We start from the raw sequence: 16,919 nt of genomic DNA on the forward strand, positions 1-16,919 counted from the left end.
ACATCAAAATTTTCAATTTTACTCTAAATGAACCCTCGAACTCTGAACAAACATTTTTAGTCATTCCTGGACTGTAAAATATTAAATTTTATCATATGATTTCTATTTGAACTAGTTCGAGGTTAAATCAACTCAAGTGTACCGTTAGGTACGATACCGGATTTCGTCTATTCTTAGGTGCTTTCCTAACATAATAACATGCTACTCAGTACATGTATGTATTTATAGGGTCGGGTTTTACAACTCTGGTGTCTCAAGTCTAACGAGTATTTACATGACTGACACGTGATAAGTATTACATAAACTCTACAATGAGACACCAAATGTACATCTCATGTCGGATCATGTTCATACTACAAAAAAAAAAACAGCTTTTGCAAATAGAATTGACTTTGTCGATAAGATTCCATTGGTAATTACCAATTAAAAATCCACAAAAAACTAACAGAATGTTGGTGCGAGATATATCGACATAAATTTTCAATGGATAAAAAATCAATTGGTATTTCGTAGGTAAAGCATTGGTGTGCATTATGGTCCAATGCCACAAAGGTTGCCAACAGAAAATTTTCATCGGTAGGTAAACTTTCGATGGAATATACCGACTAAAAAGCTGACAGAAGTTGTTGTCACTAAGATGGTCATATTAGTGACAGAAACATCGATGGAATATTCATCGATAAAAGAAATTAAAACTCCATGGAGTTACATATTTCATGATAAGTCATCGACAAAAATTTTTGACAGTGATTCCATTAGTAAACCAATTTCAAACCCCTACAACAGTTCATTTTCCTTAAATCTTATTTGCCAACGAACATTTTCGTTGATATACCAAAATTAAATGCACACCAAGCAGTTAATTTTTCCCCCATTTAATTTTTTAAACACTGACAGAAATTTTCGTTGATATATCAAAATTTTAAAAACCCTTTTGCTGTTCATTTTCCTCGACTTTTTCCTTTCTCTCTTGTCTTTTCTTTTCTCCTCTCCTTTCTACCTCTCTCTGCTCCTCTTTGCCTCTTTTCTCTCCCTATCCTAAATTCGACCTTTGCCACTGAAGCATTGTCGATGCTACAGGACCCAGGCCATCCTCCGTCAGATGCTTGGTTCCATCTCAATATTTTTCCCCCAATTTCTCTCTTTCTCTTCACATATATATTATACATTAATATTTTTGAAAATAGATTTAGGGTTACATTGCTTTATCAAAATCTATTTGCTTTGTATATTAATGTTTGTTTTTTTATGGTGTTGTAATGATTCAACATATCAAAAGCCCTTCATCTTGATGACAACTTGAGACCAAATAAAGCAACTTTAGCATGCATGGGGACTACATACTGGAAAATAGTATTTAGTTATAGATTTTTAATTTACATCACATTCTCTAGTTTTGAGAAAAGGGATGTTGTGTTTATTGATCCATAGACAATATTTTTCATATAGTTTTATAAATTGCTTATCGATATTTGTGGTTTTTGCTGCATGGTTATTAATTATTTCTAATTAATTATGTGTTGTTAATTGACTGCAAATAGGTTGTTTGAAGGAAGATGAAATATTGTATCAGTAAAATTAGTTAAATTAATTAAGGTTGTATTATATGGTATAATTAGGATTTATGAATGGAATGTGTTATTATATAAGTAAATAAGAAATTAATTAAATGAGTAATTAATTAATAAATTAATTAATCAATAAATCAATAAGAAATTAAAATAATCATGTATTAGTAATTAATCAATAAATTAACTTAGTAAATTTAGAAAAATTTAAAACTTAGATTAACTTAATTAAGGTTTAGTGTAAGCAATAAACTAAATGGGTAAATTTAATAAAACTTAAAATTAGTTAAATTAATTGAGGTTATATTATAAGGTATAATGAGGGTTTAGGAATGGAATGTGTTATTATATAAGTAAATAAGAAATTAATTAAATGAGTAATTAATCAATAAATTAATTAATCAACAAAATAACCATGTATTAGTAATTAATCAATAAATTAAATTAGTAAATTTAGAATAATTTAAAACTTAAATTAACTTAATGAAGGTTTAGGGGTAAGCAATAAATTAAATGGGTAAATTTAATAAAATTTAAAAGTAGTTAAATTAATTAAGGTTGTAGTTAGGGCAATTAAAGAATGTGTTAGCACAATTATTTAAATTAATGGAATGTGTTATAATATAAGTAAATAAGTAATAAATTTGTGGTTTTAATTAGTTATTTATTAACAATGAATTAAATATTTAAATAATTGAATCATTTAAGTAAATAAATATAATCATGTATTAGTAAAATTTCTTTTTTTCTTAAATTAAAACTTAAATTAACAATCTAAACTTTGACTTTAATATTATAGAAGTAATGATCTACAAAAGCTAAAATTATGGCTTATTACAGTGGGCCACAATTATCATAACAGTCTCAACTTCAAGTCAAAAAAACCTCATTTTTTCAAGGTAAAAGGAAGGAATGCTATTGATTATGTAACACTGATGAATGATCCTTTTTCAAAATTTGAGAAAAGATTCCCAGTTTTACACAATCAATAGCATTTATTCTGTTTATCTTGAAAAATTGAAGTTTTCTGAATCTAAAGTTGAGGCTATCCTGATCTCTCTGGCCATTGTAGAAAGTCATAGCTTTAGGTTTTGTATACCACTTCTCAAATATTAAGTTTAAAGTTTATATTGTTAATTTAAGTTTTAATTTGAGGAAAAAATAATTTACCAACAAAATTGTCAACAAAAATTCTCGTCAATAATTTTTGTTTGAAAATACCAATAGATAATACCATCATATTCTACCACTACTGAATACAAAAAGGCTAAAAGATCTAAGACAATACTAATGGATTCGCCGACGGAATATTCCGTTTGTAAATTATCGATGGAATATCTAGACACTAATGGATTTCCCAATACTGACTAGACTATTATTGATCGAATTCTGACAGAAATTTTCATCAAAAATTTCGTCGGTAATGTGACTTACGGACAGAATTATAACTACTACCGATGAAATTTTTCATTGGTAAAACCTTGATTTTTTGTAATGTCAATGAACCTGCTTTCCCAAGGCAAACACCTATGTGCTAGTTCTAAGTATCTCTATACTTCAACCTATGAGATCGATTGCTTACTTCATAAGTAAAGAACATAACATGTGTCAATCTTTGAGCATCATTGATGCCTCTTCTCAATAATACAATAATTAGGAACCTTTAAGAGCAATGCTTTGATGCTTAAGGATCTCATAATTGTTATCTCAATACAATTCCTTCGCAAAGCATATATAGTTCCATAGGCTTTTATCTACATAACTATAAATTGTAATTAAATTACAAAGTCATGGATAAAGAATTACCTCGATGTGATTATAAATAACAAAATGTCATATCTAAATACCTTAAATTATAATTCTCATGCAACCACAGATTAGCTTGTAAGGTTCATACTAACAATCTCGTATTGGCACTAAAGCCAATCGCCTATGTATCTAATACCAATATTTTTAGCATAATGATTATGTCTCTCCTAGGTCAATGCTTTAGTGTGGGATTAGCAACATTATCCTTAGTAGGTGTATGCTCTATGCCAATGTCTCCTATCCCAATTATTTTTCGGATCACATGGTAACGCCGCAATACATGCTTGGATCTTTAATGAGACCTTGGTTCTTTTACTTGTGCAATGGCTCCATTGTTATCACAGTACAAAGGTATTGGATCAACAATGTAAAGGACCACACCCAGTTCAGTTATGAACTTCTAATCTAAACAACTTCTTTTGCCACCTCAGACGTAGAGATGTATTTATCCTCAATTGTAGAATTAGCGGTTGTCTCTTATTTGGAAGTCTTCCAATTAACTGCATCTCTATTGAGAGTAAAGACATATCCATTGTCACAACCCGAAACTCCCATCGGGCCCGTGACAACAGCCGCGACGTCTCGATAGGCACTCATTATCCCGAATGCCGATCGGAACCCCGCAAGGCTTAGCATCAGTTTCTGCATCTCCCCGGTGAGCGACAGTTATTAAATCTTACATTTCAAAAAAATCATAAGTCGTTTCCAAATCAAAACAATAAAATATTATTTTCTGGCTCATAGGGGTATTTTCGACATTTTTCTTCTATAATACCGAAACTCGCCAAAAACATGGTGTAAAAGCTTAATATGTTCATACATATTTTAAATCAGATAACTAAAGTATAAAATTACTTTTACAATAACACGTGGGCCCCCAACTAACCAATAAGATGCGAGTTTGTGAACCTATAATTTTGACAATGCAAGGCTAACTGAAGTCCTTGATGCAATCGGCTATCTACCGGCTATCCCGAACCTAAAATGTGGAGAATTGAGGGTGGTGAGATTATAAAATCCCAGTGAGTAAACAGATACCATCTAAACTATCTAAAGGCGAGTAAATTGAGACAATTAAAAAATAATTAACTTTAGCAAATTTTTCACATCACGAATATTCATTTCAACCAAATAATCAATATGGCTCGTGAATTACTCAAAACTTGGCTCATGCCAAATCCTATACTAGGTGACACTTGGACCAAGGGTATCCAACCGAGCCCGTCAAGGCTGTTAAAAATTCATATTTCGCATAAATCATTTTTTTATTTTGAAACATAGTCGTTCCTTGACGTTGGCTGAGTCTCACTCTCACGCGGTGGTCCACGTGAAGTGCACTCAAAAAGCCTACCTCAGGAGATACCCTACGCGCCTCTACGACGGAGGTGAGAATATAAAGGAGTTTACCGTGCCCCTCAAATAGGCTGGCCCACGGAACCCCCTACCACTGTAGTAGCTAATCTTTTATCTACCACCTGATTTATAAAATCCTTTTCTGCATGACATGGCAATTTATCGCAACCTAGCCTCTCAAGGCTAAATACATAGTACAAATAATTCTAACACCAAAATCAGTTTAGCCATTCATGCTCATTTATTGTCATAAGCCATTCAATTTAAAACCATAAATTTACAATACAAGCAGGCAGTCTCCAATTACTCTATTTTCAAAACCAGTATTCGATTTTCCAAAAAATTTATAAAATCATTTTAATAAATCATAATTTCTCTTAAAACATAACAATTTACCATTTAAACCAATTTTCCATAAAATCACACAATTGTATAAAACTACTTTAGATAATTAAGACGATAATAAGTTTACTCACAGTTTCTGAAAACTAAATTCGGGTACTCCAACTATTACTCCTCGAGTGCGATTTCTTTGCCCTTGCTAGAGGATTCGTCACCTTGACAAATTGTACAATTAAGAGGTTTACTCCTTTAGTACTCAACCAAAATAAACTAATTTATACTACTAATGCATGATATGAAGTGCACAATGTCTAAATTTTGCCTAAACGAGATGTTAGCCTATTTTGATCTTTTACCCGATAAATCGATATACACGTCCGTTTAAACTCCAAATTAATTTTTTTACAATTTCTACACCTCAATTGCACCCAAATTGACTTAATGTTCCTCAATGTGGTGCAAATTATCAGTCTCGATAGTAATTTACGAAAATACCCCTAGTGGGTAAAAATTCGTATTTTTGCTCTGAAAATTCCCATTAGTTTTCTAGGCTCATAATTTATCATTATTCATCATAATTCCTCAAATAAACATCAAGATCAGCAGCCAATATTCCCCTAGAAAATTCGGCATAATGGGTTTCAATGGGAGAAAATTATTTCTTTAGCTTATTTTTGCTATATTTCAATATAACCAAACTAAAATCACTTAATTCAATTAAAATCAACCAAAACTCAAGTTCAAAACTCATCCATGGAGGTTTGGCCAGCATGGGTGTCCATACCCACTTTCTAATTTTGCATGGAAATGAGAAAAAAATGCATGGGTAGTGAAAATCACAAGGAAAATCAATGAAATTTACCTTTTTAATGCTTGATTTCTTAATTTCTCTTGATTTTCCCAAAAATTTTTCAGCTAGGGTTCTTATTTCTTTTCCCCCTTTTTCTCTCCTGGTTTGGACAGCTGAAGAAGATGAGAATTCTGGAATTTTTACATTCTTAAAGGCTAAAATAATATAATATTATTTTACTCATTTTTTTTGTTTTATTAATTCCTTAAATTCTAGCCATCCATTTATTTCCAAATTTTCACCATACACTTGTCCCACATATCCATAGCTTAGATAAAATTCTCAGACATATCCAAAGTCTTGGTGGAGTAATTTTTAAAATTTACACTTTTACCCCCGTAAAAGTCAAAAATTACATTTTTGCCTCAAAAACTGAAAAATTACCCATAGACATATTTTTCATCCCTTATACTCATACCATTCTCCAATTTATCAAATTTGATCTAAATTCTCTCAAAATCTCAAATTTTGTCCGTGGGTGGAAAAATTACAATTTAGCCCCTACACTCCAGAAATCACCGAACTTAACCTCTTTCACTGCCAAACCCTCAAATTATACTCCAATAAGTTTAATATAATCAATCTTAATCAAACGGGATTAAAAAAAATTCCATATTCGTCCTCAGGTGGGAAATTACCATTTTACCTCTAGAATACTTAAAGTCCGGATTAACTCCATATCAGACCTCAAACTCTGAATCCTCATTTTAAATCAACCCATGGGTTTTAGTTTTCTCAAATTCATCCTCGATTCTTTGTTTAAACTAGTTCAAGACTTATTTGACTGAACCGTACCATTAGGGGCAATACAATCATTTAACTTGTTTTTCGGGGCAATTCAATATACAAACATGCTATCCAAAGCATGTGAATGATATATCACAGATAATTTAGGGTCGGGTGTTACAACACTACCTCCCTTAAAATAAAAATTTTGACCTCAAAATTTCATTTATCAATCTCAAAGAACTAATGGGGGTATTATCTTTTCATCATATCTTAAGTTTAAATCTTGAACCACCAAGAACCATTTTTCACTTGAACTGATCATAATATCAATCCCTACACATGTGTATATGCCTTATAATCCCATTTACACTTCCAAGATCTACCTTGATTTGATCATTGAATACGATGAACTACCACAATTTCTCAAAGTCATCCTTTTGTCTTGATTATCTGTTATACCTCTACATTACCTTGTATCTTTCTTGCATTACAATATTGATTTGTCACTTAAGACTCAAACTCATTTGAATCATGTATGCCTCAAGCATTTTCGAATTCCAATTTCCATAATGTATTAGGAAAATTTCATTATCTAACTTCATTTTCAAGGATAACTTCTATCATCCTTTGTTCTACTCTTTCATATAAATTTAATATCATTTTTTCTTAACCAATTTACAAATTGTACCTGAAATTGTAAAATTTGAAACTAGATTCTCCTCAAGTATTTTTCAATATTAATATGAATATCACTTTCAGCTTACAGCTTCCTTTTTATAATCACATAACTTAGTGTTTGCTTTCACGAAATCCGTAGCAAAACTTTTCTTGAGTATTTCATTGGGAATATCTATCTTAGACTTATGTCTCACAGCATACGATCACTTAACTTGTGACTTAAAGGTTAGGCTCCTCAACAAGTTTTAAAATCACACATCTTATACTCATCTCGTATAATGTATAATTCTTCCACAAAGGTATTCAAATATTCTTCAAACATCTAATCACTTATTTTCTCTTTCATACTCCAAGTATATCATTTCCATAAAGGTATACCCAACTACTCATATTTCAGTTTATCTCCAAGAGTTTCTAGCATGTCACCTAGTTTACTTGTGTTGTTACTAATCCTTTCCTTCCAACAAAGTTAAGACAAGATCAGTATATTCTCATAACAATATTCTATATCAACTCATTTGCTATATCATTATTGAAATCTTTATTTACATTTTTTCTCACTTGGTATTGACATCTCTTATCAGTATCTCATACATTCATCTAACCTTTCGCTCACTTCCTCATTAGTCTTTAACAAGACTTAATCTCTTATTTTCCTTATTTCTTAAGATTTGACTTCAGTCATCATATTATTCATCTTAACACTCCCCTTGTTAATTTAGTTTTATGTAACCATCTCAAAAACTCTCTAACTTTTCTTTCTCTTACATGCCAATATACAAGGCAATAAAGAAACTTTACAATTTCGCTCATCATCTTTATCTTAATACCTCCCAAATGCACTTAAGATTCCAAACAATAAAGCTTAGCATGAAAACCAATGACCATTCCTCAACTCGTAAGTTTCATCTTCATGCCACTCTCAATTTGCTCATGCTTGTTAGCCATTAAGGGTTCTTAACGCGACAACATTTGATAGTCAGTGTTGTGGTGTTGCAACTATTTGAATTTACTTTATCCCAGCAATTCTTCTACCTTTAAAGCTACTACCTCAATTATTCACAATCGTGTGGTTTCCCTCTGAGTCTATACCACAATTAGCAATAATAACTTTCTATCACAAGTACGCGATCAGAACATTGATTTAATGTCTTTATTTTGCCACTAACATTCATATATCTTTACCATAACATTTAGTACGAGTTTGCTTAAGCAAAGATCTCCAAATTTATTCATAGCTACATGTATCTCAGATTGCACATCACTTATCATCAGTCAATAAAACCCATTTTAGAATACTCTTTCCATATTGTATAGTAACTTCACCATATAGTATCACGACACTCTGTTCCTCCATTCTACTATCATGTATACTCCACAAAATTTAATTAGAAGATTCACGTACCTTAACTAATGCTAATTCCATTTAATCATATCTTAAATACTCCAAACTTGTAAATTACAACTCCAAGTGTATGTCCATATATTGATAATCCTTATATATTTCATGAAAACTACAACTTACAAACTAGCTTTCTATCATATGCACATTATTAGAACATTAACTTCAACATGTTTAATTCTCCTTTGGTGATATGTTAAGATCATTCTTGGATACATTTTCATATTAACATTGATATGCTTTTACCATAGCATTTAGTGCAAATTTGATAAAGAAATTGTCTCCAAATAACCCTTAAATACATAATTATCAAATTGTATACCACTAAACATCAAGATCTTGACTTTATTCATCAATAATCATTCACATTTATTAACTAAATAATTTACTTAGTTATTACACCTTGCCTTTGCAATCATAAGATCAAAGTTGTCCTAAACTTAGGATACAGAAGTTCTCTCTGTTAGAGTATATCCAAACATCAACATTTTCTAAATTCCTTGCTCTGGGGAGATCACCTTTAAGACTAATCATTCGTATTATAGGCTACACTTTGAACCGAATAAACTTTTAAATTCATCTTTCAAGTAATTCGTATATCAATCTCAATTATAGAACTTCATATGGCACTTAGATTAGATTCGACATTTCCAAGTCATTTAACTTCAAGCTGCCAATTCCACATCTTGTCCTTTAATCCCTTGGCTCCTCCTTACTATGCATATTAAAGTTCAAGCTCATCTTTAGAGCAGATTTGTTGACTAACTTCTTACTTCACGACCACACATCAATTATAATAATCATTAATACTCACTCTCGAGTTAGTTCACATGCTTATATCCATGAACTATAATAGATCCAATCAATTTTTAAAATCTCACAATCGCTTAATTGAAATCAACACCACTTTTATATGGGCATAACAGGCTCAATTAACATGGTGTTCTCATCTTCATGCACATATGTATGAATTTACTCTTACCTTAATGCTTAATTTGTACACTCCACCAAATGAATAAATTATCACGACCTATTTGTCTAAATCCAAATTTCTCCATCCATAATCGAAGGGATATATCATTTCATTAATCTTTCATTAGGAGCATTCGTTTTAAGATCTCTCCAACACTGGCTCGTGGCACGGGTGGCATCTTAAACCCGAACAATGGCCCTACTTATGACCTTTGCATGACATTAACAAGGAAGTGAATTACTGGGAACAAGAGTTCCTATAGCTCCCATAAGATCTATAAGAAAAAACAAAACAAGTTTAAACAACACCAAATTCTATATGCAGATGCACGTATTCTATTCTACCTAACCTGACTAAACTTAACTAACTTAACTTAACTTAACTTGGGCCACGCAATGTCAGTGTGGATTTCTTAAAACAACTTTAAAACCAAAAACTTTAAAATCCAAAGCTTTAAAATCCAAAGCTTTAAAATCAAAACCTCTGATCTTTAAACCATCCTCTGATACCACTTTAATTGTCACTCCCATCGGGCCCGTGACAACCGCCGCGACGTCTCGATAGGCACTCATTACCCCGAATGCTTATTGGAATCCTGCAAGGCTTAGCATCAGCTTCCGCATCTCCTCAGCGAGCAACAGTTATTAAATCTTGCATTTCAAAAAAATCATAAGTCGTTTCCAAATCAAAATAATAAAATATTATTTTTTGGCTCACAGGGGCATTTTCGTCATTTTTCTTCGATAATACCAAAACTCGCCAAAAACATGGTGTAAAAGCTTAATATGTTCATACATATTTTAAATCAGATAACTAAAGTATAAAATTACTTTTACAATGACACGTGGGCCCCCAACTAACCAATAAGATGCGAGTTTGTGAACCTATAATTTTGACAATACAAGGCTAATTGAAGTCCTTGATGCAATCGACTATCTACCGGCTATCCCGAACCTGAAATGTGGGGAATTGAGGGTGGTGAGATTATAAAATCCCAGTGAGTAAACAGATACCATCTAAACTATCTAAAGGCGAGTAAATGGAGACAATTAAAAAATAATTAACTTTAGCAAATTTTTCACATCACGAATATTCATTTCAACCAAATAATCAATATGGCTCGTGAATTACTTAAAACTTGGCTCATGCCAAATCCTGTACTCGGTGACACTTGGACCAAGGGTATCTAATCGAGCCCCCCAAGGCTGTTAAAAATTCATATTTCGCATAAATCATATTTTTATTTTGAAACATAGTTGTTCCTTGGCGTTGGCTGAGTCTCACTCTCACGCGGTGGTCCACCTGAAGTGCACTCAAAAAGCCCACCTCAAAAGATACCCTACGTGCCTCTACGACCGAGGTGAGAATATAAAGGAGTTTACCGTGCCCCTCTAATAGGCTGGCCCACGGAACCCCTCACCACTGCAGTAGCTAATCTTTCATCTACCACCTGATTTATAAAATCTTTTTCTGCATGACATGGCAATTTATCGCAACCTAGCCTATCAAGGCTAAATACACAGTACAAATAATTCTAACACCAAAATCAGTTTAGTCATTCATGCTCATTTATTGTCATAAGCCATTCAATTTAAAACCATAAATTGACAATACAAACAGGCAGTCTCCAATTACTCTATTTTCAAAATCAGTATTCGATTTTCCAGAAAATTTATAAAATCATTTTAATAAATCACAATTTCTCTTAAAACATAGCAATTTACCACTTAAACCCATTTTTCATAAAATCACACAATTGTATAAAACTACTCTAGATAATTAAGACGATAATAAGTTTACTCACAGTTTCTGAAAACTAAATTCGGGTACTCCAACTATTACTCCTCGAGTGCGATTTCTTTGCCCTTGCTAGAGGATTCGCCACCTTGACAAATTGTACAATTAAGAGATTTACTACTTTGGTACTAAACCAAAATAAACTAATTTATACTACTAATGCATGATATGAAGTGCAAAATGTCTAAATTTTGCCTAAACGAGATGTTAGCCTATTTCGATCTTTTACCTGATAAATCGATATACGCGTCCGTTTAAACTCCAAATTAATTTTTTTCAATTTCTATACCTCAATTGCACCCAAATTGACTTAATGTTCCTCAATGTGGTGCAAATTATCAGTCTCGATAGTAAATTACGAAAATACCCCTAGTGGGTAAAAATTCATATTTTTACTCTGAAAATTTCCATTATTTTTCTAGGCTCATAATTTATCATTATTCATCATAATTCCTCAAATAAACATCAAGATCAGCAGCCAATATTCCCCCAAAAAATTCGGCATAATGGGTTTCAATGGGAGAAAATTATTTCTCTAGCTTATTTTTGCTATATTTCAATATAACCTAACTAAAATCACTTAATTCAATTAAAATCAACCAAAACTCAAGTTCAAAACTCATCCATGGAGGTTTGGCCATCATGGGTGCCCATACCCACTTTCTAATTTTGCATGAAAATGAGAAACAAATGCATGGGTAGTGAAAATCACAAGAAAAATCAAAGAAATTTACCTTTTTAATGCTTGATTTCTTGATTTCTCTTGATTTTCCCCAAATTTTTTAAGCTAGGGTTCTTATTTCTTTTCTCCCTTTTTCACTCCTGGTTTGGACAGCTGAAGAAGATGAGAATTCTGGAATTTTGACATTTTTAAAGGCTAAAATAATATAATATTATTTTATTCATTTTTTTTGTTTTATTAATTCCTTAAATTCTAGCCATCCATTTATTTCCAAATTTTCACCATACACTTGTCCCACATATCCATAGCTTAGATAAAATTCTCAGACTTATCCAAAGTCTTGGTGGAGTAATTTTTGAAATTTACACTTTTGCCCCTATAAAAGTCAAAAATTACATTTTTGCCCCAAAAATTGAAAAATTGCCCATCGACATATTTTTCATCCCTTATACTCATACCATTCTCCAATTTATCAAATTTGATCTAAATTCTCTCAAAATCTCAAAATTTGTCCGTGAGTGGAAAAATTACGATTTAGCCCCTACACTCCAAAAATCACCGGACTTAACCTTTTTCACTGCCAAACCCTCAAATTATACTCCAATAAGTTTAATATAATCAATCTTAATCAAACGGGATTAAAAAAAATTCCATATTCGTCCTCAGGTGGCAAATTACCATTTTACCTCTAGAATACTTAAAGTCCGGATTAACTCCATATCGGACCTCAAACTCTGAATCCTCATTTTAAATCAACCCATGGGTTTTAATTTTCTCAAATTCATCCTCGATTCTCTGTTTAAACTAGTTCAAGACTTATTTGACTGAACCGTACCATTACGGGCAATATAGTCATTTAACTTGTTTTTCGGGACAATTCAATATACAAACATGCTATCCAAAGCATGTGAATGATATATCACAGATAATTTAGGGTCGGGTGTTACAACACTACCTCCCTTAAAATAAAAATTTTGACCTCAAAATTTCATTTATCAATCTCAAAGAACTAATGGGGGTATTATCTTTTCATCATATCTTAAGTTTAAATCTTGAACCACCAAGAACCATTTTTCACTTGAACTGATCATAATATCAATCCCTACACATGTGTATATGCCTTATAATTCCATTTATACTTTCAAGATCTACCTTGATTTGATCATTGAATACAATGAAATATCACAATTTCTCAGAGTCATCCTTTTGTCTTGATTATCCGTTATACCTCTACATTACCTTGTATCTTTCTTGCATTACAATATTGATTTGTCACTTAAGACTCAAACTCATTTGAATCATGTATGCCTCAAGCATTTTCGAATTTCAATTTCCATAATGTATTAGGAAAATTTCATTATCTAACTTCATTTTCAAGGTTAACATCTATCATCCTTTGTTCTACTCTTTCATATAAATTTAATATCATTTTTTCTTAACCAATTTACAAATTGTACCTGAAATTGTAAAATTTGAAACTAGATTCTCCTCAAGTATTTTTCAATATTAATATGAATATCACTTTCAGCTTACAGCTTCCTTTTTATAATCACATAACTTAGTGTTTGCTTTCACGAAATCCGTAGCAAAACTCTTCTTGAGTATTTCATTGGGAATATCTATCTTAGACTTATGTCTCACAGCATACGATCACTTAACTTGTGACTTAGCGGTTAGGCTCCTCAACAAGTTTTAAAATCACACATCTTATACTCATCTCGTATAATGTATAATTCTTCCTCAAAGGTATTTAAATATTCTTGAAACACCTTATCACTTATTTGCTCTTTCATACTCCAAGTATATCATTTCCATAAAGGTATACCCAACTACTCATATTTCAGTTTATCTCCAAAAGTTTCTAGTATGTCACCTAGTTTACTTGTGTTGTTACTAATCCTTTCCTTTCAACAAAGTTAAGACAAGATCAGTATATTCTCATAACAATATTCTATATCAACTCATTTGCTATATCATTATTGAAATCTTTATTTACATTTTTCCTCACTTGGTATTGACATCTCTTATCAGTATCTCATACATTCATCTAACCTTTCGCTCGCTTCCTCATTAGTCTTTAACAAGACTTAATCTCTTATTTTCCTTATTTCTTAAGATTTGACTTCAGTCATCATATTATTCATCTTAACACTCCCCTTGTTAATTTAGTTTTATGTAACCATCTCAAAAACTCTCTAACTTTTCTTTCTCTTACATGCCAATATACAAGGCAATAAAGAAACTTTACAATTTCGCTCATCATCTTTATCTTAATACCTCCCAAATGCACTTAAGATTCCAAACAATAAAGCTTAGCTGAAAACCAATGACCATTCCTCAACTCGTAAGTTTCATCTTCATGCCATTCTCAATTTGCTCATGTTTGTTAGCCATTAGGGGTTCTTAACGCGACAGCATTTAATAGTCAGTACTGTGGTGTTGCAACTATTTGAATTTACTTTATCCCAGCAATTCTTCTACCTTTAAAGCTACTACCTCAATTATTCACAATCGTGTGGTTTCCCTCTGAGTCTATACCACAATTAGCAATAATAACTTTCTATCACAAGTACGCGATCAGAACATTGATTTAATGTCTTTATTTTGCCACTAACATTCATATATCTTTACCATAACATTTAGTACGAGTTTGCTTAAGCAAAGATCTCCAAATTTATTCATAGCTACATGTATCTCAGATTGCACATCACTTATCATCAGTCAATAAATCCCACTTTAGAATACTTTTTCCATATTGTATAGTAACTTCACCATATAGTATCACGACACTCTGGTCCTTCATTCTACTATCATGTATACTCCACAAAATTTAATTAGAAGATTCACGTACCTTAACTAATACTAATTCCATTTAATCATATCTTAAATACTCCAAACTTGTAAATTACAACTCCAAGTGTATGTCCATATATTGATAATCCTTATATATTTCACGAAAACTACAACTTACAAACTAGCTTTCTATCATATGCACATTATTAGAACATTAACTTCAACATGTTTAATTCTCCTTTGGTGATATGTTAAGATCATTCCTGGATATATTTTCATATTAACATTGATATGCTTTTACCAAAGCATTTAGTACAAATTTGATAAAGAAATTGTCTCCAAATAACCCTTAAATACATAGTTATCAAATTGTATACCACTAAACATCAAGATCTTGACTTTATTCATCAATAATCAATCACATTTATTAAGTGAATAATTTACTTAGTTATTACACCTTGCCTTTGCAATCATAAGATCAAAGTTGTCCTAAACTTAGGATACAGAAGTTCTCTCTCTTAAAGTATATCCAAACATCAACATTTTCTAAATTCCTTGCTCTGGGGAGATCACCTTTAAGACTGATCATTCGTATTATAGGCTACACTTTGAACCGAATAAACTTTTAAATTGATCTTTCAAGTAATTCGTATATCAATCTCAATTATAGAACTTCATATGGCACTTAGATTAGATTCGACATTTCCAAGTCATTTAACCTCAAGCTGCCAATTCCACATCTAGTCCTTTAATCCCTTGGCTCCTCCTTACTATGCATGGCAAAGTTCAAGCTCATCTTTAGAGCAGATTTGTTGACAACTTCTTACTTCACGACCACACATCAATTATAATAATCATTAATACTCACTCTCGAGTTAGTTCACGTGTTTATATCCATGAAGTATAATAGATCCAATCAATTTTTAAAATCTCACAATCGCTTAATTGAAATCAACACCACTTTTATATGGGCATAACACACTCAATTAACATAGTGTTCTCATCTTCATGCACATATGTATGAATTTATTCTTACCTTAATGCTTAATTTGTACACTCCACCAAATGAATAAATTATCACGGCCTATTTGTCCAAATCAAAATTTCTCCATCCATAATCGAAGGGGTATATCATTTCATTAATCTTTCATTAGAAGCATTCGTTTTAAGATCTCTCCAACACTGGCTCGTGGCACGGGTGGCATCTTAAACCCGAACAACGGCCCTACTTATGACCTTTGCATGACATTAACAAGGAAGTGAATTACTGGGAACAGGAGCTCCTATAACTAGCATAAGATCTATAAGAAAAAACAAAACAAGTTTAAATAACTCCAAATTCTATATGCAGATGCACGTATTCTATTCTACCTAACCTGACTTAACTTAACTAACTTAACTTAACTTAGCTTGGGCCACGCAATGTCAGTGTGGATTTCTTAAAACAACTTTAAAACCAAAAACTTTAAAATCCAAAGCTTTAAAATCAAAATCTCTTATCTTTAAACCATGCTCTGATACCACTTTAATTGTCACAACCCAAAACTCCCATCGACCCCGTGACAACCGCCGCGACGTCTCGATAGGCACTCATTACCCCGAATGCTGATTGGAATCCCGCAAGGTTTAGCATCAGCTTCCACATCTCCCCGGTGAGCGACAGTTATTAAATCTTGCATTTCAAAAAAATCATAAGTCGTTTCCAAATCAAAATAATAAAATATTATTTTCTGGCTCACAATGGCATTTTCGTCATTTTTCTTCGATAATACCAAAACTCGCCAAAAACATGGTGTAAAAGCTTAATATGTTCATACATATTTTAAATCAGATAACTAAAGTATAAAATTACTTTTACAATAACACGTGGACCCCCAACTAACCAATAAGATGCGAGTCTATGAACCTATAATTTTGACAATGCAAGGCTAACTGAAGTCCTT

The sequence above is a fragment of the Theobroma cacao genome, chromosome 2 (assembly GCF_053813885.1).
Source record: "Theobroma cacao isolate CCN51 chromosome 2, ASM5381388v1, whole genome shotgun sequence".
Taxonomy (NCBI): Eukaryota; Viridiplantae; Streptophyta; class Magnoliopsida; order Malvales; family Malvaceae; genus Theobroma; species Theobroma cacao.